The sequence below is a fragment of the Pieris napi genome, chromosome 8 (genome assembly GCF_905475465.1).
Source record: "Pieris napi chromosome 8, ilPieNapi1.2, whole genome shotgun sequence".
In the NCBI taxonomy this organism is placed as follows: domain Eukaryota; kingdom Metazoa; phylum Arthropoda; class Insecta; order Lepidoptera; family Pieridae; genus Pieris; species Pieris napi.
In genome coordinates this window covers 969,144-997,134 of record NC_062241.1, presented here as the reverse complement: position 1 = coordinate 997,134, position 27,991 = coordinate 969,144, and the positions used below count along the sequence as shown (strand labels likewise).

Below are 27,991 nucleotides of genomic sequence, written 5' to 3'. Positions count from 1 at the left end.
GTGTAGCAACTGACGCTAAAATAGGCTTTTTGGATGCAAGGAATACGGGCGTAGAGGAAGAGTTGATTATCATTATATAGGTCAACAGAGACTCGATTTTTAAACTTCTACTTTACAGCTTATTATCAGCATTATATTATATTATAGCATATTGCATAGAATATTATTTCTCCAAGTACTTATTTATTGCAGCAGTGTTGGCCTAGTGGCTTCAGCGTGCGACTCTCATACCTAAGGTCGTAGGTCCATGTTTTAATATTATGTAATTAGACGAACAGAAAAGTGGAGCAAGAAAGTATTAAACTGGTGCTGAAAATACAGCAAATGAGGAAGACCATTCAGAAGGTGGATAGAATAAGGAACAGCAGCAGAGAGTGGCGGGATTTGGATGAGGCCTTTGCCACAAAAGGGCTCATAGATAAATTAATGGGATGATAGTAATATGGATGTATTTAAATGTAAAATATCTGAAATAAATATAAAAATCCCCTTCTTGGCCTACACGGTTTGTGCGTCAGCCATAAACACGTGTTTATAGTTTAGCCATTTTGTTAAAATCCGTCGGATATATTAATAAGGCTTTTATTATTATTATTTAAATTATTTCTAAGCCAAGCCCGTACTTAGAGATGCGATAGAGAAGTTTGTCGCGTAAAGTGTTATGCAAAACGCGATTTTCAGTTGAAATGAGGTTCTGTTAATATTAATAACTCATTGGGCTCCGAGCATTATCTTTTGTTAAGCCCCTTAGTAGCTGCTTTCTTTTAGTTGCCCGGATTATGTTAATTTTATCGCGTTCTAAAGCGACATTGCTTATATTTAAATCTTATATATTAACATGAATTTATATTAAAATTTGTTGAAGTTACCTTAAAGGTATTCGAATGCAATACAAATGCAATGCAAAGGTATTGAGTTGTTTACAATTCCCTTTGAGTCTTACAGGGATATTGTTAATTGTTAATATTATATTTTTAAGGATTTTCTATAGAACAGGGGGCAAATAGGCAGCAGGCTCATCTGATGTTAAGTAATACTGCCTATGGACCCTCTAAATACGTTGCCTGCCTTTTAAGAATTGGTACGCTCTTTTCTTGAAGGACCCTGAGTCGAATTGGTCCGGAAATACTTCAGTGGGCAACTGGTTCCACGTAACTTTCTTATATAACACTCAGTGGAACGAAAAAAAACTGTATTTAAGATATATATATAATGATTGTCTTGAGTTAGTAATATAGGTATGTACTATACTTATATTTGTATAAAAAATATGTTTCTTTTTATAGCAGCCTTATAACAATTTGACAGAAAGAGACAAAAGATAATTTATGTTAAATGAGTGCTTATTATATTATGAGAACATACCTAATAATAATTATTAAAGTATAATACTTTTATTAAAACTCTGAAATATGACTAGTATTTATAAATAGGTATCTGTGAACCTAACCAAGTTTTTTCAATTGTAAATTGTATGTGGTTAATTCGTTTAGGGCCAAATAATAGGTCTCAATTGGTACAAAGGACGGTGACTCAACCGGTAAGGTCAACGTAGGTCAAGAGTGGTATGCAACCAGGTCATTGACCATAACACGTAACTATTTGTGCTTTTTGAGAATATTAAGATAAAGCTTTGCTTTTATGTATTTAATTTTTAATAATTCATTATACTATGAAAATACAAATATAGTACCTTAGTCAAGAAAGGTTTGGAAGACCAGGTTTTGGCCTTAGATTACTGAGAGAGAGTTTTACTACCTTACTTTTTAAAAATTATCAAACACGCCATTACCATTAAAGAGAATTGACATAATTATATGCATAATACATACAAAGATATTCTCGTACTTACTACTCGAGTATGGCCAGTTCAAAAGTTAATAAAAGTATTTCTCGTACGACTCAATTTAATTTCTTATGACCAATTCCAAAGTTAATAGAAGTTCTAAACTTAGAACGAGACTGGTCTGAGATTGAAATTGTACCTTAATACTCTCGGAAAACAAATAAAAACTTGTGCCCACTAGGCCGATACTCTATTACTTCCTTGGCGAAGTTTTAATGGTGATATAAAAGTTGTTATAAGCTAACCGGAGAAACGGTTAATTTATTAAACTTGTCTGGTTTAATAAGTAGTGAGATAAACGTTTAAAGAAAAAAGCTTTTACCGGATTAAAGTTATGTATTATTATAAATTTACAATTATTTGACATAATTTTTAATTTATCCGACGTTTCGCGTGCTTTACAGCGTGCGTGGTCACGGTGACTGAAGACAAAAGATGTTGAATGTCAAAAAGTATCACAGCTGTAGAGAAAGTTGCCTTATCTGTATTTATTTCCCCGGAGTTGGTATTGACTAAAAGATGGAGGGTTTTGACAAAAATGGCTCACGGTGTCCTCTATTTTCGCGGATTGTTTTTCTTTTTGAGATTTTAATTTGGATATTATTGGATCCCAGGTGTTTGACAATTTTAGGCCGTCTTCTCTATTGAAATTAGGGTGTTCTAATCTTGGGAAGAATCTTTTTTCTTTAAATGTATAAAGGTTATGTTAATCAAAGACAATACTATGAGATAAACTTTTTTTTATAGTCAATTATAGTTTGAGCAGTGTTGGCCTAGTTGCTTCAGCATGCGACTTTCATCCCTCAGATTGTAGGCTCGAGCCCCGGCTGTGCACCAATGGACTATTCTATGTGCGCATTTACCCTTCGCTCGAACGGTGAAGGAAATTATCGTGAGGAAACCGACATGCCTTAGACCCAAAAAGTCGACGGCGTGTGCCAGTCACAGAAGGCTGATTACCTACTTGCCTATTAGATTAACAAATGATCATGAAACAGATACAGAAATCTGAGGCCCAGACCTAAAAAGGTTGTAGCGCCTCTGATTTTTTTAATTTAATTCTAGTTTGATTTCGGCTATATATAATATGTTACTTGTTTCTTACTAGTATACCTAATACTTTAGATAGTATTTTTTATTACGAAATTGTTATAATGGATGCTTCTCTATTTCCGCTGGACTGGCTAGATTTCTTTATATTTAACGGGCAGGAGGCTCACCTGATGTTAAATGATATCGCCCATGGACACTTACATTGTCAGGAGGCTCGCAAATGAGTTGCCATTTTAATAATTGGTATCGCGCGCTGTCGTTTTCTACTTAGTATACTAGTACTTCGATAGTTATAATGATACAACTTTGCCAAGGTTTTTTTTGTTAAATTTATTTTATTTTACAATACTATTTTCAATATCACGTTATTTAAAAAACCCACGATTACTAAATGGTTTAGCGATTTAGGTTGATTTTGTTGTTAATTTTTGTACGATATACATACGTATATTATAGATTAATCGCTTCAGCTGACAATCAGGTACTAATAAAAAGATATTAAACCCGTATTTATCGTTTTTTAATTATAGATAAATTAGTTAAAGTGTCTTATAGACGGAAGGCTTAACAGCTCCTGTTCTACAGACTATAGAATTACAGAAGTTGTACATTAAAGTTTCAGGATTACAGGTTTCTAGGAACTTTAATACCTGTGGCGTAGCTTGAATCTCAATAGTGATTTCACTGGCACGAACTTGGTTTGTCTTTATTAAATTCTTGGTATTGTTTCTATGGAATTAGTTATTAGAGAAATGTATAGAAGTTTATTTGAAATTTATGTCGTATATAGAGCTATATAAAGTAAATCAGCGGCGCTACATCCTTTTTATTTCTGTGCCTCAGATGTCTAAACAGTGTCATGATGATGTAAATCTAATTATCAAGAAGGTGATCAGCCTCCTGTGTCTGACACAAGCCGTCAACTATTTGGGCCAAACAAGCCGGTTTTTGTCACGATGGTGTGCACCAATGGACTTTCTTTTTCATCCGGGGATCGAGCCTACGACCTCAGGGATAAGAGTCGCACGCTGAAGCACCAGGCCAACACGGTTCAAACTATAATTGTCTATTTAAAAAAAACGTTTATCTCATAAGTATAATGTAAAATCAGACAAGTTTAATAAATTAACCAATCAATCAAAAATCATTTATTCATGTAGGTAACACAATGTTCACTTATGAACGTCAAAAAAAAAGAAATATACATTAAATGCTTCTAATTTTTCATTTACTGCCAGTTCTCAAATAAACTCTGCGCCACTCTTTTTAATCGCCAAGTTTTTGTTTGACACGACGTTTGTAAGGAGCTGCAACCATTACACCATGTTCCACCGTAAGTCATAGTAGCCTTGTAACAACTACTATGACTTCAGAGATGAGAGTCGCAAGCTGAAGCCACTAGGCCAACCCTGCTCTAGACTTAAATTAAATGCAAATGATAATTCATATGATGTCAAGGATAAAAAACCAGAGCATTTTTTAATAAAAGTCAAATATAGAATATCGCCGTGTCACAATTGAGATTGAATTTGTGTGAGAATGCATCTGTCCGGGCACGTTCTGACATGTCCAACATACGTGATTACATCCCGGATGCAGATTAACAGCAATGAAAGTTTATAGTGGCGTCGTGTGTGTCCCATATCGACAGGAAAATCGCTGGTAATCATAATACTCATCAGTGATGGTATCATTGGGCAGTGGGAAATTTGGATAAGATAAATAAGGTGAAATTAAAATCGAGTTTTATGCCTCGTGTATGTTAAGAACCAATACATTTTTGACGTACGGAACTCGGACTCAGTGCTAAGAAACGTTTCTTAATGTTTTCCATAAATTCATAGTTAAGACTTTGGCTAGTATAAAGGCTACTCTGTTGATGTACCTACCGTTGAAACTCAAACTCAAAATAACTTTATTCATATTGGTAACCAAGTACACTTATGAACGTCAACAGAAAATATGTTAAATTGATTCTAAATTTGTTAAATAAAAAAATAAAAATATGTTTATTACGTTATATATATATACGTTATTATGGAATATAAGATACAGGTATCACTTATTCCACGTCATTAAATTTGAATCGGTAGGCATCCCTACTCATCGGCAAAGAAGACAGAGGGTGTAGGGCGAGAGAAAAAGCCAGCGTAAAAAACTCTCAGTACTCTTTTAAAATACCAAACCATCATACAACACTTATTTTAAAACAAATATCCCAAATTAATTAGGAGTAGCCTGTTTGCACTGGCCCCAGGCCCTTTTATCAAATAGATAAGCTGTGTAAAAAGGCCTTACTTATAATAGGCACTTTGACTTATAATATTATCGTGTTTAGTTGTAATAGTCTAGTCGACAAGTTGAAAATGGAACAAAATAGAGATACTACTCTTAAAATTATGTGCGATAGCTCATTGGATCCGGAATGACGTCTAGAAAAATGTGCTAAAAGCGTGTATTAGCACATAAAAAATTGCAAAAGTTATAGACCATTAAAGATGAAAAAATAATGGCATTTAGTTTTTTGCCAATATTTAATAAACTATTAATATTTAAGAAATTTCAAATAAAGATTCTGAAAGAGGAGGAAATTTCTAATAAAAAACTCCTGACTCCCAGAACTCTATCTCCATTATTTATAATGTTAATTTAACGCTGAAAATAGGTCTGCGGGTGACATTTTTAGGATTCGCGCGTGGCGTCAAAAGCGACTACGGCACATTAATTAATTAATTTAAGGTATTGAATATTTTTTTTTAAATTTGACAAAATTATGGTGTGTTCTGAACACTATAATTAATTTATTCCCGTTGAAAATTTTACTTAAAGTTAATTTTTCAACAAGTTAAATAATTGTTAACTAACGAAATTTTCTCGAACGACCGTCTTAATTGTAAATGAAAAAAAATGTTTAAATAATGGTCGTAAAAATATTTCGCTTCGTAGAGCCTTTCTTACATACATACTTAACAAGATCGTGCCATAAAAGTTAAAAAAATATTTATACTTTGTTTATAACAATTTTTTTACTTAAACAAAAACTTAAAAATCCATGTAATGATATTAAAAAATTTTTTTTTTTCTAAATCATCATATAATCGTTTTTTTATTAATACAAGATATTTATTGATTTGCAAAAAAAAAATTCCCGCCATTTGTTGATAAATTTTTTTTAAACAAATTGATTAAATCAATATTAAAAAAAAAATATAACACAATTTTATTACATTAAAAATTTTATGATTTAAAAAAAAAAAATTTTTCCTTAATAACAATTTTTAATTGTTTATAATCGTTTTTTTTTAATTTTCTATTGTTTAAATAATTAGTTAAGAATTTTTTTTTTCCTAAAAATCATAATTGACAGTCTTCTATAAAGTAACAGAAAAAAATTTTTTTTTAATCAACAATTCTATTGTTTATTAACTTACCAATTTGTTAAAAACAAATATTCAACCTTTGTTTATTTTTTTTCTAAAACTTCTAAAATTAACAAAAACAACCATATATAACAAAGTATAGAAAAAAAATTTTTTAATTTTAAATAAAAGTAATATTCATGATAATCAAAAAATTTACAAAAAAAATTTTTCTATACTTTGTTATATATGGTTGTTTTTGTTAATTTCAGAAGTTTTAGAAAAAAAATAAACAAAGGTTGAATATTTGTTTTTAACAAATTGGTAAGTTAATAAACAATAGAATTGTTGATTAAAAAATTTTTTTTTTCTGTTACTTTATAGAAGACTATCAATTATGATTTTTAGGAAAAAAAAAATTTCTTAACTAATTATTTAAACAATAGAAAATTAAAAAAAACGATTATAAACAATTAAAAATTGTTATTAAGGAAAAATTTTTTTTTTAAAAATCATAAAAATTTTAATGTAATAAAATTGTGTTAAATTTTTTTTTTAAATATTGATTTAATCAATTTGTTTAAAAAAAATTTATTAACAAATGGCGGGAATTTTTTTTTTTGCAAATCAATAAATATCTTGTATTAATAAAAAAACGATTATTTGATGATTTAGAAAAAAAAATTTTTTTTTAATATCATTACATGGATTTTTAAGTTTTTGTTTAAGTAAAAAAATTGTTATAAGCAAAGTATAAATATTTTTTTAACTTTTATGGCACGATCTTGTTAAGTATGTATGTAAGAAAGGCTCTACGAAGCGAAATATTTTTACGACCATTATTTAAACATTTTTTTTCATTTACAATTAAGACGGTCGTTCGAGAAAATTTCGTTAGTTAACAATTATTTAACTTGTTGAAAAATTAACTTTAAGTAAAATTTTCAACGGGAATAAATTAATTATAGTGTTCAGAACACACCATAATTTTTTCAAATTTAAAAAAAAATATTCATTACCTTAAATTAATTAATTAATGTGCCGTAGTCGCTTTTGACGCCACGCGCGAATCCTAAAAATGTCACCCGCAGACCTATTTTCAGCGTTAAATTAACATTATAAATAATGGAGATAGAGTTCTGGGAGTCAGGAGTTTTTTATTAGAAATTTCCTCCTCTTTCAGAATCTTTATTTGAAATTTCTTAAATATTAATAGTTTGTTAAATATTGGCAAAAAACTAAATGCCATTATTTTTTCATCTTTAATGGTCTATAACTTTTGCAATTTTTTATGTGCTAATACACGCTTTTAGCACATTTTTCTAGACGTCATTCCGGATCCAATGAGCTATCGCACATAATTTTAAGAGTAGTATCTCTATTTTGTTCCATTTTCAACTTGTCGACTAGACTATAATTCAACAATTTAAGAAAATTAAGAATATCCCGCCTGCTATTAATAATATTATTGTTTTCGAACAATTATATATTTACTATTGATATAATATTAAGTGAAGCAAAACACACGCTATATTGATTAAAAAACAGTTTCTAATTACTTATGTGTTTTTCCTACAAAGGAATAACTGTCATAAATGAACTCCGTAATTGCATATAGTTAAACTATTTTAGGTCAAACGAGCCATTACTACGGTTCTAATTTAACCGGTACATTAGATAACCGCATATAAAAGTATAAACTTAAAAAGCATTTATCACTAGTAGAATTGTCATAGTCATATTGGTCTCATGTCATACAGTGAATACTCAACGTACGAGCCGTCCATGGGCGACGGTATAACTTAACATCAGGTGGACCTCATCCTGTTCTATAAAAACTCTATTTGTATTTTATATATATTTCTCTTTCGTTTTAGAATGTAAGAAATACTTTAGTCCGGCAACGCACTCGCGAGCCCTCTGGCATTGAGTATCCATGAGCAGCGGTACCACGTAATCAGATGATCCTCGTACCGTTTGTTCCCGTTTCTATAAAAAAAAGATACCAAAACTCTATGTATCTTTTTTATATCTATGAAAATATCCGTCTATTTTAGGAACGTAAGAAATACTTTAGGCCGACATCGCACACGCAAGCCCTCTGGCATTAAGAGTATCCAGGGGTTCAGGTGAGCCACCTGCCCGTTTATCCCCTGTTTTATGAAAAAACTAAACGATTACGCGTTTCGTTTGAATGTTATTGGTCACCAGCATCCCTATACCAATCACAGACACTCGACACGTACCACCCTCTCGTTTACCTGCGGCAATGTCCGGAGTTTTGTACTACCTCTTAAGTAAACTGTAAATATATACTTTGCTAATACATAAACATAATCTTTATTGATTATAATGACATAACCATTTATCGTGTATCAGCTAACTCGGCGCTTAAGCCTTGAACGATTCAAACACTTCATTACAAACTGCTTTTCCGCATAATTAGCGATATTTACTAACTCATTGAAAACAAATGCCAATTAGTGTAACGTGATTCGATCGTTAGGCCACAAGAGCTTGCTAAGCGTCCAACATTTACCATATTTACTTTATAATCCCCCCTGTTTGCCACAACGAATTTACAGTATAGATATTGGTCTCTCACCACAATTGCTGAAAAGTTAACGCGATTTGTAAAATATGTATTAATTAGCCACGGCATGATTATTATACAAACATTACAAATATCGAGAAAAAAATATATATAATAAAGTTGCCTGGAAGAGATCACTTATTAGCGATAAGGCCGCCCGTTGCATCCCTTATAATTTTTATTTATTGTGTTTCTTTTATTTGCAAAGAAGTGTTAATAAATAAAATAAATAAATAATAATAATTAATTATTGGGCGGGTTCCTTAGAAGCGATAACTATTTTTGATTTTTTATGAAATTTGTAGTGGTTCGGATGAAACAAACTAATTTTTGTTTACCAGGATAACGAACAATATACTACTTTCCAACCCACAATATACAGTATTTACATAACCTACATAATAATCAAAATTAAAAATGTATAAATAAAATTAATACGAATTTTAAAAGTTTGCCCCTGTGCACTGTGGTTACAACTTGCCCCTGTTTACCAATGCTATTATAATTATGAAACAAGATATTTTGCGCACTGAGACGGTTCATAAAGTTATTAACGTATTTATTTATTTATAATTGTTAACTGATGAAAAAATCTAATAGTAGCATTCATTGAAATTGTGTTAGCAGAAGATATAGTAACCTTTCTAATGTTTTGCCTTTCTACCATTATGTAGACCAAACGTTATAGTTATGCCGATGAGGCCCGGTTAGAATGTGAGAGCGACCCCGGAGTCTCTGAATATCAGAGATTGGTGTGGGTCGAGTCCCACATACCATTACTATCGGGGGCAAAGAGTTCAAGTATTACGATTACTGCAATTTATCCTCTTGTCATCAAAAGTAAGCAACGCTCTTAAAAATAATAGTACATAAACGTATTAATTTTTTGTATGAATCCTCGAAAATGCATTTAGTTTTCAAACAGACAATGTGTGGGTAATATGTGTAAAAATACGTAACGTAATATTTGAACGACCCCTAATGTATTTTCATTTGGATGCAAAAAATTGATGTAGATCTATTATAACGAGAGGCAAAGGGTGTTGGCGCGATGCCTACATTACGTGACCCTGACCTATATATAAAGTGTACTGTTTAATTGAATGTTTAATTAAGGTCATAGGTAGTAAACAGTTTAATCAGGCGTGTCCTGAAATATCATATTGCTCGAAAAAATCGAGTTTCAAGATTTTTTTTATAAATTTCGAGTTTAGTTTGTTACGTTGTTCTTAGTTTCTATGTTCCTTATCGCGCGTTGTGAAAGGGGGCTAGACGGAAAAAATTCTTACGAAAAGTTGTCACGACACTTTTTGCTATAGTTGTTATATTATACATTTTCGATTTAGCTATCGCCAACGTCCATACCACGTTGAATACACCGGTTCTCGTCCGATCACCGAAGTTAAGCAACGTCGGGCGAAGTCAGTACTTGGATGGGTGACCGCCTGGGAACACCTCGTGATGTTGGCCTTTTTTTTTCGTTGTAAGATTGGTGTCGAGAAAATCTATCATACTGTTATGATACCAATTAACATATAAATTAATCACCTCTAAAGGTTTTTTAACTACAATTAAGTGACTTGACTTAATGTCCTATAACCTCTAGATGGGACAGAGGTCGTCCAAAGTGTGTCTCCAGCGCCTTCGGTCTTGAGCCTCGTATTTTACCTCCGAGTCTTTCCTGCTCTCTTTGCCTCATCTGCAACTGTACGGCGCCAGGTTTGCCTGGGATGGCCATGCTTCCGCTTTCCTTGCGGGGGTTCCAATCAAGCCCCTGCTTGGGAATATGATTGAGATCCCTTTGGATCCCAACTAAGTACTTTATTGTATTCAATTTCTAATACTATTAACTATCTCAAACCAATCTAAACTCATACTCTAAAATAAGTGCAGATAAAACACTTGTAATTAAAAAATTACATTGCACTCACAGATTTTTATTTTCTGTCAACTTTATAGATAGATTATATATGCATAAGGATGTGAAGAAGGAGAAGAGGGCGCCCAAAAAAGGTGGATAGACGATATAGAAGCGTTAGCAGGAAGCGAATGGAGAAAGAAAGCAATGGATAGAGGTATTTGGAAAAGGCTGGGTGAGGCCTTTACCCGTGAAGGACTTTCGATCAATGGTACAGAAGGATATTAGGATAACATAGCTTAACTATATATTAACGGCCTTTATTATTATTATAGATAGAATTTCCGCTACAAAAGCAAAAAAAATTGTGTTGTGTGCTATAAACATTTGTGTACGTACCTAAATGTACATATAACAGCGAATTGAAAGTTTTTATTGTTCGAACACTCTAATTAGAGGTTTTACGCTTGGCCGGTTAAAACCCGTATCTCTAAAGCGCAGGTAAGAAGTAAAAAGTTTATAGGCCCGGCTATTTTCGGCGAGACCTCTTTTTGTCTGTTTGTTGCCTGGGAAGCGATGATAAATATTTAAATACTGGTTGAAGTTAAAAATGCATAAGTGACAGTTTATGTGATTGCTACGTATTTTTATATGACTTTTAAATAAGAGCAGTGTTGGCTTCAGCTTGCGTCTCATATCCTTGCAGTCGTAGGTTCGATGCTCGATCGTGCACCAATGGACACTCTGTCTACGTGCTCATTTAACATTCGCTCGAACGAAGGAAGACATCGTGAGGCATAGCCTTGTGTCAGGCATAGGAGGCTGTTCTAATATTTACCTATTAGATTGACAAATGATCATGAAACAGATACAGAAACATGAGGCTCAAACCTAAAAAAGTTGTAGCGTCACTGATTTTTTATATATGGAGAAATACGATAATTATAAACGAATAGATTAGATATATACGTTTATGATATTTTTGTGATTAAAAATACATATTATCTTTAATTTGCAGTTCTCTGTGTTACTTTTAAATGTCTTATTGCACGGCTTGTATGGATGAGAACGCTTATAAGCGGTAAGTCTTTAACGCTTAGCCTTTAGATTTATTATTGCGTTACTATAAAGGGTAAATAAATAATAAAATTTATTATTATATAATATATAAGCGAGCGCTTGAGTTTTCAGGCTTTAAGGTTATGTGGTGATGCGCTTTTGTTGGCCAAACAAAGTACAGTAAAAACAATATTGATGTCGAACTTTAATTAAAATTTTAAACAGAAAAAGAACAGAATAGTGCAGTTAATTAAATATCAGTTACCGCAACATTGTCTGTGTACGACGGTGAAATTTGATATACAGAATTATAATAAAAATATTATACATTTATTGGTTAGTATGTTGTTATTGTGATTTTGCCAGAATATGTAGGAAGACACCACTTCTCATTATCTAATATAGGATAGTAGAGGTAGTCTGTGGGTTAGTTTTCCGTGTCTAGTATTGTTGCCAAGCTCATTAAAATATTCGATTATTGTGCAATTTACTTTTTTATATCATAATAGTTATTTATTTGCAAATAAGGAAAAACCTACTAAACACAAGCTTTTCTTGGGGCCTTTTTAAAGCAGATATATATTCTTCATGAATAGTATAGTATAGTCTACGATAAAGAGTTAAGAAATCATAAGTTTTTCTATGTTTAATTAAAAAATCACCTTTATATATATTTATTACAATAATTTTCTCAAATTACTTCTTTCATTTGACTTTAAGTGTGGTCCGTTAAAAATGCGGTTTCTGTAATGTAAATTAATATTGTTAAATAATCTCAAATTTCAAAACGAAATCCCCAAAGTGCAAAAGAATATTTTTGTACGCGTCGAGTGGTTTTGCTTCGAATAATTGACAAACAGACAAGGGTTCCTTGCCCACGGGTTAATAAAATGTGAGGTCATACATTATCTACCAGGAAAAATTCACTAATGGAGAGTAATGTAAGGGAAATTTTCATTTCCAACATTTCAAAATATTTGGTTATACAGCTTGAGAGGAATTGTTTTAATTGAGAGTTAAGAAAGCTTATATTATATAGTATATTTATTATATATATAGGTACTGTGATTTCATTCCCATGCGGCAAGAGTGTTTTAATAAACAATGCATTGAGGTGTATTGTTGTATCAATCTTTGATGATCAAGCAATGCATTTGTGTTATATTTAAGCTTCAAGTCATTATTTTATTTATTTCGTAACGCTACAGCTAACATAAATTATTTATATATGTAACAAAAATAATTATACTAAACATATAGCCATAGATGGAATACTTAATATTTACAAGAAGGTTCAAACATTTACAAAATCAATGAAAAATATTTCATACTAAACTAAGTTCTATTTGGCTTTTTTATGTGATGGTGTGGAATTGTATGTACGTGAGGGTGTGATGTGGGCTCTCTCTGCTCATGATGCAGGTTATTTAGCGCTATGAATATTTTTAATACTCCTATTAAGCATATTCCGGGGTAGCTTAAACAAGTTAAAGCTTAAATATATATAACTATATACTACTTTCAGCCTAGGCTCCAATTACATTCCCAGGTTTGAAAGTGATTGATTTAACCACTGGGCCACTATTAAAACTCCACCCATCAGTAACATTGGTTCAAAGAAATCATTTAGCCGACAACTTGGCTCATCTAAATTCAAATTTCTCAAGTTTTTACGCGAATCGAGACGGGCAGGTTTCATTACTGACGGAAGAGTTAACGTTACTTCGGCTTGTTATAATAATGACTTGGAGAAGATTAATGCGGCGAGAATCCTAATGAAAGTAAAATGGAATGGGGTTGGAATATATTCAGTATTGTTCATAGGAAAATTTACTTCGTTTTAATACGTTGATATTTTTTGCTCTCAATACAATTAAGAAATAGTATATTATTAAATCAAAATGAAGTATGTACTAATGCAATCAATTGAGTATTGAAGAGGTCGCAGCTCGCGTTAAAATTCTGTCAGATTTTTTGAAATCCTTTCATAAAAGTTAGTTATAAGTCAGTTTAATTAGATCGTTTTAGTACTGTGTCTTTTGATTTTAGCCCTAAGATTTGACAGAACGCAACTTAATCTAACTCAACGATTTGGTTACGAGTTAGTTAAAAGACAAATTATTTTTGATAAGTATTTGTATAGAAATGTGATTTTTTATGTATTTATTTTCAAAAGCTTGCCAACGCTCGGCACACTGATACATTGGTACAAGAAAAATAAAATATTTAATATGAAAAGCATTTATAGGGAAAATAAAAATTGATTTCATAGTGGTCGATCTTTAGCTATCCAGACCTAGCTCGTTTATCAGAATGCTCAATCTGGATATCGGTAAGTTTTGGCAAAACGCATTACAGTACTTAGTAAATCATTAACGTATAAATTGTAATAGTTGTTTGTTACTTATTCACAATTGTCATTCATCAAGTCGGTTATGATTTTACTACGTTTAATAAGTTGAATTATTAAATTAGTTTTTGGAATTGTTACGAAAAATTAGATTTCATACTTCAATTTAGTTAAATCTGGCATGAGGATGTCTTATGAAATGCAAACTGCATATGCAACTCGCATGAAATTATACAGGGCTATTAAAAGTTATCGTGCCAAATTCGAGTTCCCACTGCAGCTATTTTCGTACTGTAGTTAATTAAAGTTCTTCGTTAATTTATGTCTTATTTGACTTCAAGGTTCAGACGGCTAGATTTATTCTGTCCACAGGGAAAAAGTTTTATCAAAGTTAAAAAGATCAATTATTTACAGAGATTAATGTGTCTATAGTTTTTTATACGGTCAATTATATACCTACAAGATTTCGTTTCATCAGCAAGTAGTTTTTTCGTGTAATAGTTTTTAAAAGTAATTTTTTTTTATACAACCTACCTATATAAAATTAGATTGCGCCTTTGGTAACATGGCTGGATAAAATTGTTTAAAGGCAGATAAGATAGCGTTAATCAATAGGAACTCTACTCTCTTTGATAAAAAACTCTATGAATTGTTTTTAAGCTTTGTTCACATAATGTAGAAGATGGTATTACAATGTATTCCTTATATTTCTGGTTGTTATTAGATCTTGTTATAATATAAGCTTCAAACTTCAATTTTATCTATAAATGATTAAATAACAATTTTCTTTTGCCAATTGGTTTGTCAAAGAGAATTAAACTATTATTTATTTATTTGTATACGAGACCCTAGGATCTTCATATATCACTGACAAAAGAATATTCTAGAATAGAATGTATAGATATAGAATATAATTATCTAGAATCGGTGGCATGTGTTATTCCATTTTGTTAGACAGCACTTGTACCTTCTTCCGAATCATCATGTTAGACATTGTTATATATAACATGTAAAGATACTAAAGATTGTACATGATATGTACAAGTACACATTTTTGGCACAGATCATCACAAACGGAGGAAACTCATTGAACTAAAAAAAAATACAAATCGCATTAATAAACTCTTTTTGGTTTTTCGAAGTTGCTGAAACCTCAAAGTTAAAAAATACTAGGGTCAATGATGCAAAAAATCTGATATCATATACTATCAAATGTGTTTATTTTAACTTATATGGCATGAACAACTCACATTAATTCCAAAAACACGCTTTTAATATTAACATACCCTTTTTGTACAAAAGTGTGCCTGCCTTTTAATGTATATTTTAATTTTTTATATATACTGTGCCACCACTGTTTCTATTAAGGTTTTTTCGGGCCAGGGAGCGCTTAATTAACTTCTAACCGTCGCCCGTAAACACTTTCAACCAATGCCAGATTCAGTAGTCTCAAGGTTTTCGGGGTAACAAAGGAGTGGAGGCTCCCTTTGACCTCTAATTATTTTCCAATAAAAATCAATTTTCTGTCTCGTTTTCCAATAAATAATCTATTGTGAAACTAGGTTTAGATTCTTCTATTATGAAAGTCTCAATTGTGGTGACTCTTCTTAGGGTTGCAGCCGGTTGGCCTCCCCCAAATCGGGGGTTGCATGCAACGTCGGTGCTTGCAACTGGCAGCCTTATCATACATATAGTCTGTTTATATATTCAATGCTAAATAAAAAATTTCGACCTGTAATAGTACCGTTATTGTTAGTCAATTTATTTATTAGGTTTAATAAGTTCATAATAATGTTACCGTACCACCCACTTTATATTTATACTACGAATTCTCGACGAACTTTCAGAGCAACTCTGCGTTTAAACTACACACTTTACTCTTCAAATCAGAGTATATTAATGCTTTTTTTTGTTTTTCTATTAAACATTTCCATAATATATGACATATGTATAACTCTAGCGGCATGCACTGTCAAAAGACAGTGCATGCCAGAATAGCTCGCAAATGGTAGATTTTTTTCCAATATCTTTATAAATTGTAGCCTATGTGTTATTCTGATGTACATAAGCTATATTATTGTAAAGCTTCATTAAAATACATGGAGTAGTTTTTATGTGAAAAGTAACAAACATCCATCCATACTTACAAACTTTCGCGTTTATAATATTAGTAGGTTGTCACAAGCCTTTTGCCGTAAATAAAGTTTTTATTTTTATTATAATTAGTTATAGAAGTATCTTTTCCAGTGCATTGCTACCAATTAATTTTGATTTAAGTCTATAAATAAAGCCTCGGCGTGAATATTTTCCTTATTCAGTTGTCATGTAAATTAATTTCAAAGCGACTGAGTGTTAAATTGTAAAAGGATTAAGCGGACCTAGAACTAAGTGAGGCTTTGACCGGCCTTGTCTCGTCGTGTTCAACTATCATAAACATCCAGCTTAATATATTGTGGGGGCTTGGTCGTGTCTGGTTCCAATTTCAAATTGTTTAATTCCAGTTTAACAAGTGTTTTGAATCTACGTCGCTTGAATTTCATTTAGTCCATTGAAATGTTACATTTGCTGAACATTTGTTAGAGGACGCAATTTTATTAATGGGACTTGGAGGGGGGGTCAATACAAGCTAATTTTGGTAAGTGTATTGTAAGTAGTAACAGTGTCATTTTGTTTAACCGTATTTTATAACTGTTGTACAGATACCGGCAAATATCTTGAACAAATTACCTTGCTTGCGCACAAGCGATTTTAAGTGCGGGAGAGTGACGTGTCGACGTTTGCGTCCCGCGCTGCGCAAACTTTCCCCCACTTCCTTGTTTAATGCTCAAGAAGTTTGCGGGTATCTGTACCAATTAATAGAATTGGAGAGTTAAAAGGGTAACAGTTGCTGTTAATGTCGGCATTTTGTAATCCTTGACATTGTTTATTTCAGTGGCTTCCTTTAAAGCTGTGGCGCCATAAAAGTAATGTTTTCGCTTAATTTTATTATCAAATATAGGTCGAGTTCGTTTTTGTGAAGGCCGCACAGCCGCTGGCCTTAAACCAGAATTTGCGTGAACTTCCGCGATGTTCTGTTCCGTTTTACGAATAATAATAAATTAGCGATAAAAGTTTCGACTCAACATACTATAAAGGTGTAACCGTCGCTGTAGACTGACCTCGCATGTCCAGAGAACCAAACATTACAGACAACGAAAAAATGTTTCAATTCGTCAATATTCGTTAAAATATTATTATGTGTTTTTGGACATAGTTTTAGATGGTAAAAAGAACTTATTTATTAATAGCATAAACAAGTCCTTACTTCATGATTATACCAGTTAAATGACATAGAATAAAAAATAAATGGTTTTTGACATACGAGGTTCTATACCTACATACGAGGGTCATTCTACAGTGACGAATTACGATGTATCCGTTTGTTTTCTATGAATGGCGAGGCCAGTCCATACAAAAATCCTTAATAGCAAATGCATACGTATACAGCAAGCCAATAATGACCAATATCTCACGGTCCGCTGCGCGAACAATTCTGTACAGAATCCTTTGATCGCTGCTCGACTGTAAATATTTCCATCGCCCTGGATTAGCGATATTTCACCTCGACGTATTAAACCTTCTATGATACGGCTTTAGCGTTAAGCTCCTGTATTCTTCGCAAAGCGCCTGTCGAAGCTCGATGAAAGCTCATTTATTTGAGGTCCGATTGGATAATTATGCTTTAATGGTATTGATAGCTATTATAAGTAATATCAACATAACTTAAAGTTAATCGTAGTATAACCGACAAAAAAGAATTCACAATATTACAAAAATATATAATATATGTACTATGTATATTTATATTTTTTTAAGAAAGCCGTGACAGACTAAAATATGATCTAGGACTTAGAAGCAATGAACCTATTATGTTATGTTGCAAAGAACCGTAATGTAACAAAAAACAATTCATAATATCTGGTAAAATAATGTTAATTTTCAATTATAAATTTTTCTTATGTTGCAAAGTCATCATAATAATATAAACTAAATAAAAACTTTGCGCATGCCAATGTATTTAATTCATTCTGTGCTGATTTTAATTTCGATTATCTTGACTTTGGCGCGGCTAAAACTGGTAAGTTTCGTGCAATGTCAACCGCAATGATTTGAAAGGTTCCAGCACGTAAAGCCTGAACTGGAGTTATAGCACTGCATAATACTGCAACTCACTAATTAGGCCATATTTCAAGTGATTTTCATCGTACTAGTGAATGTTGAAGTAGATTTTTGGCACGTTGTGCATTGAAATTTATTCGTCGAAAATATGGAAGTCGTTTCGGAGGCAATATTCGAACGAATAGCTCAAGAGCTTTTTGTTTAAATAAAAAAAAACTTGGTTTTTTTCTTTCTAATAGGTCTTTTTCGGGTCCAAAGCATGCATGATTCCTTTTCGATAGTTACCTTAACAAACGAACATAGGATATTTGTGTATTAATTGAACAACCAAAGCGATATAATAATTTTAATATCCGAAGTTACATTGCATGCATTCGCTTTAATTTAGCCTGTGCAAGCAGTACCTATCAAAACCTCCCTGGCTTCTACCAATGATAATACGGCAGCATTGCAGCGCTTTTATTTGTTTCTTTTGTATAGCTACAACAATATTAAGTTATGTATTACAACGATTGTACTAAAAATTAAGGTACAAAATACAAATTTCAAACGGTTGAAAGATTTTAAGAAAATTATGTATTTCAACTTAATTGTATTTGATTAAACAAGCCAGGAAGTTGATGGAAGCAAATGGAAGAAACGTATGGAAATGGTTCCATACTGTATTTAAATCTAATAACAAATCCTGAACATTGGAGAGCATTAACAAAATAATATTCTACCAGCATTTAAGTCAAAGCATCAAGTCTATTAGAAATAATTAAACTTTTTTGCAATTTATTTTCGAAGGGCCGTTACGGTGATGGAATGCAAACAAATTTAATATTTTTAAGCCCCATCTCGAATTTCCAATAATTGGTACGGAAACCGCGAAGTGTCAATATTTGGCGAGATTCGGGAAATTGGAATATCTTAATATTGTACAAGTAATTCACTTAATTACAGATTCATGTTATAAGTGTGATAGGATACAGTCCTTATTTAACTCCAAAGGGGGTGAGAAAGGTCTCCAATACATACATACAAACAGGTTTTATTCGTATTTTTATCGTATTGACTGCTTGAGAAGTCTACTAGGTGGGTAAGAAAGGGCTGTTTGAGAAGTGTATTCTTAGTTTCGATGAAACTCTGTGTGTGTTACCTGACTTACCTGTGTTTAATTTCTTTAGCACGAATATAACAAATATACTGAAGTAACAATAATTGTATAGTGTTTATTATATAACCTTGTCGCAACATATAATAAATCTTTAACGCAAGTAATCGTGTACATTTAAACAGAATATTCATAATAATGCCTAGTGTAACAGTGTTAGCCTAGTAGTTTCACATACGACTCTCATCCCTGAGGTCGTAAGTTTGATCCCCGGCTGTTCACTCAATGGATTTTATGTTTATGTGCGCATTTAACATTCGCTAGAACGGTAGAACATGACATGACATGCCTTAGACCCACGAAGTAGACGGCGTGTTTCAGACACAGGAGGCTGATCACCTACTTGCCTATTAGATTGACAAATGATCATGAAACAGATTCCTAAATCTAAGGCCCTAAAGAGGTTTCGCCACTGATTCATTTTATTTTATTCATAATAATAAAGGCCGGCAATGCATTGTGTAAGTGTACCTACTGGCGGCAGTATCAGTTAATATATGGAGCCACTTGTCGTGTTAAAAACAAGTTATCTGTCAACCTGCGTTTCGCTTATCAAAATGTGTAATTAATTCATGACCATAAAATACATTATAAGCAAACAAATTTCTACATAGATTTCATCTTCCGTACCTTAGTTTTACGTTACTATATGCCTTAAATGTCAACGCTTTCACCCACTTTTAGTGGAATGCTCTACACTCTTAATCCATGCTTACGTTGAATGTGAGCATTTAAACAGCACTTGTGTATAACGAGTGCCATTCACGTGCCTTTGAAATCCAGGTCAATCCCAATTGCTGATTGCGACACTTATACTGTTTGTTTTCCTCGTTTCGTTTCCGTTAATTATGGGTAACCAATAATAGCTAGGGCATTGAGTTATTCAACCGTCAATGTGCAGTTGAAAAACAAAACACTAAAGCTCTAATAGCTAGATAGCTCCTTCTCTATCTTTCTTTAAACCTCTACTGTATTGTAACTGTCCACATCGTGTCCCTAACTTTCGTACTAACTGATGTAACTGAAATTATCGTAATTCATACGCGTGCTTTGTTCCATGCTTTATGTATATATTATGTAGTTTTGCACTCCTTGTGGTAATTTGATTTAATTTTTTTCATCACAGAAGTTTATATTTTAATTGTACTATATTTATTTATATATTTTGTAATCATACAGCTAACATGGTTTATTTATAACAACAAACAATTATACTAAAGAAAAATATCGAATATACATATATTACAAAAAGGTTCAATTTAAAGGAAAAAGTTAATAAAAATAATTCAATACAGTTAATCATGTTGTGATAGTGTAAAAGTGAGGGTATGAACGTACAGGTGTGCATGTGAGGGATATTCTTAATACTTAATTCTTGTGTAAATAAATAAAATAAATAAATAATGGCGCGTTTCGTTTTATTTTTAATGGTCAACAGCATCATATCCCACATGCGTAGACGCGCGACATGATACGCTTTCCAATCACATCAAATATACTGTTTGATTTTCCGTACATCGTTTTAAATTCTCACCTACCCGTACTCTAGTATGGCTGTTGCTATTGGAAGCTACAGTACAGGCGCTAATCACGATGCTCAATTGTCATTGGTCAAATGCATTTGTTTTTTTTCGTCGAGAAATGGATTATGCATTATATCTTACTGCGGCGTGAGTGGTGGTGGGTTATGTGGGACTCGCTGTTGTGCATACACACTAAAACCCCACGGCGTCACCTGCAATCGCCCAAGCCAAGACACGTTAACAGCGTAGCCTTGTCCGCATGGTCAAATGTATAGACCAACATCTGCCGTTTATTTTTTAAGTTATATCCATTCACAGTTCTTGGTCTTTTGAAGTGCCATTACAGTTGAGACAAAATGTTTGGAAGGCACAAAAGGATGAACATTTTAGCTTCGTCTTTAGATGTAAAATAGTGTATAACTTCTGTCTAAAAATAGAGCAGCTTTCAGAATGTTAAGTGTACCAAATTTGAAATTTGGTAACAGTTTCCATCTAGGTCAGTTAGAGCCAATCTCTCAACAGCCTTAATCGCAGTCCCTGGGAGCCTTTGATCTAATTGCAAAGTTGATAAGGGCTGTCTTGCTCGCCTTGTCTTTCGGTTAGTTCTTAGGCCTAGAGATCTGATTGTCATGAGCCCATCATAATGTAATGCAAAACAAATTTACGAAAGTTTAAATTTGCCTTCATTCGGTTCGTTTATCTCAGCTACGAACTTTAATACGTTCATATACTTTAGCTGCGTGTGGTTCAAAACATCAGGTACGTAAATAGGTTAAAAGGAACTGGAGAAGTGAGATTTACATTTTAACCTAAATCGCGTGACGGCACGACATTTAGAGAAATGCATTAAAATTATTTTGTAATTTAATGTCAAAGTTTAGGAAAGTGAAGGCGAAACATGTCATGGTGGATATTTTACTCACATATGCCTGAAGTGCCTTTTATACAAATCTAAAACTTTAGATTTCCGAGACTATGAGGGAGGGAAAAAGGAAGATATGTAAGGAATTTAATAAATTTAATTGTCATTAAAATATTAAGTATCGAAAATTAATACAAATTAAAAATTTAATTATTATAACTTTTAAAATATTCATATTTTAAAATTCTCTTTACGAAATTTTAATTTTAAAAATAGAATTTCTATATGGTAATATATTACATAATCTTGACACTCGCAATTTCTACAATTTTTCACTGACTATTGCATAATTATTTATAATTATTATATATTATTAGGAAAACAATATTCACGGTAATTATCGGCTGAGTGCATTTACCTTTCACTTATAGACGCTCTTTTTTAGGAATTTTATATTTATGATATTTTCGAAACTAAAACTTTACTTGACCCCAGAACTGGGGCTTTCCTCGCTCAAAGAATAAGTATCGCAATACAGTGAGGAAATGCTGCCAGCGTTAAAGGTACAACTGGGACCAAACTTTCTACATTTGTTTTAATTTTCTTTTTATTATTACTACTAGCAGACCGGCCAAGCGTTGCTGTGGCTAAGGTTTTAGTTATATTACATAGTAGAAACCTATTCAAGGGAAACGGTAGAAGAACACCAGTCATGGGGACCACCATGCTTTTTTGGTGGTAATGCCATTAAATTGTAGCTTATGTGAAACGTTGGTACTTTCAACACATCGCCATCTGTTAGAATTGTGACTATCAAATAATAAACTGATATTTTGCAATAAACTAATATTGCGGGTATAAATTGAGACGTAAGCTATCCTATCTTTTAAGTTAGATCAAACTGCACACGGTGTGCAAATTTGAATGAAATCGGTTCGGTAGTTTAGGAGTCCATAGCGGACAAACAACGTGATACGTAATTTATATATATTAAGATATAGGTTAAGAAAATTGTAAATACTGTATATTTGATTGTTGTGTTTACGCTTTAATATGCATTTACTATAATTTCATATTTACATTCTTAGCGTTTTATAAAAAAACATCTTTTCAGAGATAAAGAATATTTCATAGCTACAACGTAGTTTATGTATATGAAATCTATGTATAAATGAGAACTCATTCGTTCGTAAGTCCCTAAAGTAGTTCCCGGATTCGAATTCAGGTCGTCTGATTGCGCGGGCGGAAGGCTCGTCTCGGTGGATGCAAGTTCTGAACTCCGCAAACACACTAAACTTCCCGTTTGTTATTGAGACAAATTTTATTTTACTCGGAATTCGCAGTGTAGGGTTGCCATGTTATGTAAGAGGGGTATTCAGAGGTGAAAAGGAGAAAAGTTATAGGACAAGGATTATTGCTTATTTATTATTTATTTAAATTGCCATAACGTTGTAATTTATGCTTTTTGTGTCTTAAATATCTGTTAATAGACAAGATAAATACGAAACCAGTGGCTCTAAAACACATCATCTGATTTAATCTGTTTCACTTATAATTTTGAGTCTATGAATCAGGGTCCTTAATTTGTCACCGCGTCTATGTCTTTTCGTCACTTTTTGTTTTTTTTTTTTAATTTTTTCGTCGTTACTACTACTGTTACGTGAAGTCTTCTAATTTTAAAGCGTATTCAATGCAAACAAATAATCAAATCTAATAATATTAGTGTAGATACTGGTCCAAAAAATTGGATTGAGTAATATTAATATCAATTACAGGTAACGAGTGGAGAATTTATTAAAAAAAAATGCGACGGTGGAACACAAATTGGTCACAATCTCTCCGTCCACCGAAGCGTCAACATTTATAGTAAAAACTTGCGAGCCTTCTTTGTGGCAGTGCGAGTGTCCATGGGCGGCGATATCACTTAACATATTGCCTCCTGTTACACATAAAAAAAACAAATTAATTACTGATTTAGCGATGTTCTCGGTTAAGTAATGGCAGTGAGAATAAATATTTAATTAGTAAACACACGACGTAAAAGTGGCTTTGATAATGATAATAGTACTGTATCTCCTTCAGTTTAAAAAAGTAGTCGGTTAAAAATCTACTCAAAACGTCGCTACCCTACTCAAGAATAATGTTATTTAATTTGAACAGGGCTCGTACTTTCAGAATTCACTTGAATTCTTTTGATCTCAGACTTAAATTTCTCTTTTCCATCTGCTTAAGCTTGTTTGTTGCCGCAATTGAAATTATTGTCGAAAAGACGTTTCTCAAATTGATGAGGCGCGTGGAATAACTGCGAAAAAAAACCCAATAATATGGTTCCTATACTTATTATTTGTTTTATTTTTTTGAGTGAATTTTTTGTTTTTTTGAGAATTATCACACAATATTTAGTAAAAACTAAAAATAAATATGACATGACTTAAAGTCCTATGTCCTAAAAATGGGGCAGAGTGATTCCAAAACCAGCCCGGTCGGTCGGGGCAGCTCGCCAAATTTCACTCCACGTCAGCCCAGATTCCCTTCCCTCTGCAATGATGCATTGCCAGGTCTCTTTTGAGTCACGTTGCCTTTTGCCTTGAGGATTTCATTCCAGGGCTTGCTTGGCAACGTGACTTGAATCCTTCAGGAGCGTATGTCCCACCTATTTCCGATTCATAGCTGATGATTAGAGAATACGTTCTGTGAGAAATATATTATATTCATATAAACTGTAGAAGTCGAACGAACAAAAAACTAAAATACGATTTCGTCTCTTTCTATCCAATTGTATGTACGCTGTGATGAAAAGAGACGTGAGTATTTTTTGTTTATTTGCTAATTCTAAATATTTATATTTATTGTTTCAGGTAATTATTGCATTGCTGACATTTACAAGCCACTGGGTCCTCAGCAGCCGCAAATGTGTGTGAGAAATCGGCATTTTCTAACATCTTCTAGTTCGTGAATATTTGCGATATGTCATATCGTCGCTGTAGAATGATAACCTCGTATGTCAATAAACCATTTATTTTTATTCGTAGACTCTTATGTCATTGTAACTGGTATATTCGTGAAGTAAGGACTTATTTATGATAATAATAAATAAGTAATTTTTACCATCTAAAGCTATGCACATAAAAATATTTTAAAGAACATTAACGAAATTAAATATTTTTTTCGTTTCCTGTAATGTTTAGTTCTTTGGACATATGAGGTTATCATTCTACAGTGACGATATGAAACATTTTACATAACACAATAGCGGTTTACGTAATGCCTAATTGCCTATTGACCCCACAATGAGGTCACTCCCAAATCGACCCTCTGACTTCCTCATTGAACTGATTGAACATCTTGCAGACATTTGCATAAGGAAACGATCAGATTGAGTAATCGTTCGTCGATTAATTGAATACGAAATTTGTCGATTTTATTAAAAAGTTTTATTAATTAATGTAGAGTAGAGTCTTTTTAAGTAAAACACAAATACTAGGGTACAGTTCGTTCGTCGTTTTGAACTTATATGAAAGCTCTGTTCATTGAAGACCGGCAGTCCAGACAGTGTGAATCTAAAGCTTAATTAATGGCCATAATTAAAATGAGTTTTATATTAAAAACGTTCACGTTATTGTAGGAAACGATACAAGACATATATTTATACGAAAATCTATATATGTACTGTAAGGTTGTAAAAGAAGTGGTCACGTGATTGGTATAATCCATCAAAAAATTAGTTTATTTATTTATTCGAGTTTACCACATCATACATAATACTATATCTTCGGTATATGTTACAAACTCCTTTATCTAAAATGTATGACTATTTAGGTAAGTTACGCTACCAAAAAATAAGAAATACAATTAGAATAAAAATACTAGAATTTTTTGTTAAGCAGCACAAAATTAGCAGCAAAACAACGGATTAGGTACGAGATAGGCACTTAATGCTTTCTTTAAAATTGATCAGCCCACTACCGAATATATCCAGCTTCGGATAAGTACTATTTAGTAGCATTAAGTAGTGTTAGTTAATAAGTAAGCTGTCGTCTTAGCTAACTAGAGATTGAGATATAGATGGTCTTGATACTCAATAGATAGAGTAAGATTCACCTATCCATCACATAGTGTACCACAAGGAACAGTTCGGTGGCCGTTGTTATACCAGTTTAAGTTAATATATCCTTAACACGAAGGCACACAATTGTCAGTCGTTAGGATAATGATAAAATTAGAGATTGACATGATGAGAAATGTTAGACTGATATAATAACTAATACTTTGTTTTTATTAAATTATTAAATATTTCGATGAAGCTTGTTTCCTCACGATGTTTTCCTTCACCGTTCGAGTGAGATGTATGCGCACATAGAAATAAAGTCCATTGGTGCCAGCCGGAGATCGAACCTACGACCTCAGGGATGAGAGTCGCACGCCACTAGGCCAACACTGCTCAAATATTTCACAATACTTACACAAAAGTATAACATTTAAATGGCGTAACTAATAAATAAAAAAACACTGCCGAGTTAAAAAATGATGTATCATCCTCATCTATATATATAAAAAGAAAATGGTGTTCGTTTGAGGCTCTTTCACGCTTAAACCACTGATCGTATCGACATGAAACTACCACCATTCGATGCGAAATTTCTCCTATCCTAGATGGTTTATGGCTATTTATTTTTTTAATTCCAACGTTCCTTCATTTTTTTATTTCTGTTTTACTTTTATGAAAAAATTTAACGCTAATAAAAACAAAAGAGGCTTCCTAGAACCGCAAAACGTCAACATCTGTTAAAAACTCGAAAATTATTTTAATTCGTCCAACAAAGCAGGTGCGAAACGGCTAGTTAACGTATAAAATAAAAATATGTAAACCGAACACATAGCTTTATCTAGTTGAGTACAATACCTAAACGTATTGTGGATAAACTCCAAACGAGGAATATATTCTAAGCGCGGTTGCAGTTTGCATAAGGAAGCACTTGGGGTTAATCTCGCCTCTAATGATTACTGAGTAGTGTTTAATTGATTCTGTCTTTATTCTATTGTCTTTGAATTTCCAGGGGAGTTTTTCCTCGAGATTTTTTTGTGTGTTTTATGTACCAGGAGGAATTCCTTGCCTATCTCTGTATCTGCTTTACTACACGATTTATATTGAGCGGAAACAAAACTTTAATTATTCAGTTTAATTGAGGTGGATACTGGCGGCGTGATAGGAAATAGCTGCCCTACTTACTTGGGAGAATAATTATGAACAAAAATAATCCAACAGAAATACCATCTCGTATTTTTTATTTATCTCTTGTTATGCTCTATTTTCGTTTTGTTTTTGTAGAGAGAAACATAAATATTAGTAATTTTTTAATAAAAAATTTAACAGAAATAAAAAACACAAATATTTTTCATAGGTACCTAATAGTAGCCCCACTTCTAAATATTATATTTTGCATAACACAAGAGAAACTGTCTAAATTTCTTGACCTTTCTTCTCACGTTGGTGTTTAAAGGATATATATTTTTTAATTATCATTAGAAATTTAATATCTCTTATTCAATTTTAACATACAGTCTTCAGTTACACACACACAAATACACACCTTCTACACGCGTTCTCTGTCAAATTGTTAAGTAAGCCTTTTCATTCGCGTTTCGATTTAAAAATTATTTTTTACTATATTTACTAATTTGTAAGGTGTTTTTAAATAAATTAATAAGGGTGCGATAATACTGGTGCCATGATTAGATGTTTTTAGACTCTATAAATGCCCAAGTTTTAAAATCGTAGATTAAATAAAAAGGAACAAAAATTTTGTTTGTTATTCAGAACTACCGATTCGATCTTTATTACCCGTAACAATCGACAACTTTATCGGACGAAGTTTTCCTATTTAGAAGTTTTGTTGTTAATATTGTTAATGTTTCTATGTAAATGTAACTCCAAAGCTCTTACTAATAAAAGTGAGAACCTTTATATATATTATATATGTAATATAAAGATATTGAACAAAACATTTTTGTTATAATTCGGTTAATTTAGAAGCTCTAAATAATAAAAATAATACTTAAGAATATATTGCTTGCCCCGTGGAACAAAATCGTAAAAGCAATGACATAACATGTATACAAATATATATATCGATTGAAACCTAATTTTTATTTTTCGACGATTCAGACATTGTT

The 27,991-nt window shown here is 32.3% G+C and overlaps 1 protein-coding gene and 1 non-coding gene across 2 annotated transcripts in view; both read left to right on the top strand.

The window, feature by feature from the left end:
- LOC125051472 (ubiquitin-like protein 3) overlaps window positions 1-27,991 on the top strand; it is a 162,646-nt gene that overhangs the window by 80,353 nt on the left and 54,302 nt on the right. The gene's annotated exons all lie outside the window — the stretch shown is intronic.
- LOC125052094 lies at window positions 10,203-10,321 on the top strand. Its single transcript, XR_007117404.1, has one exon. It is a non-coding gene; the product is annotated as a 5S ribosomal RNA (ribosomal RNA).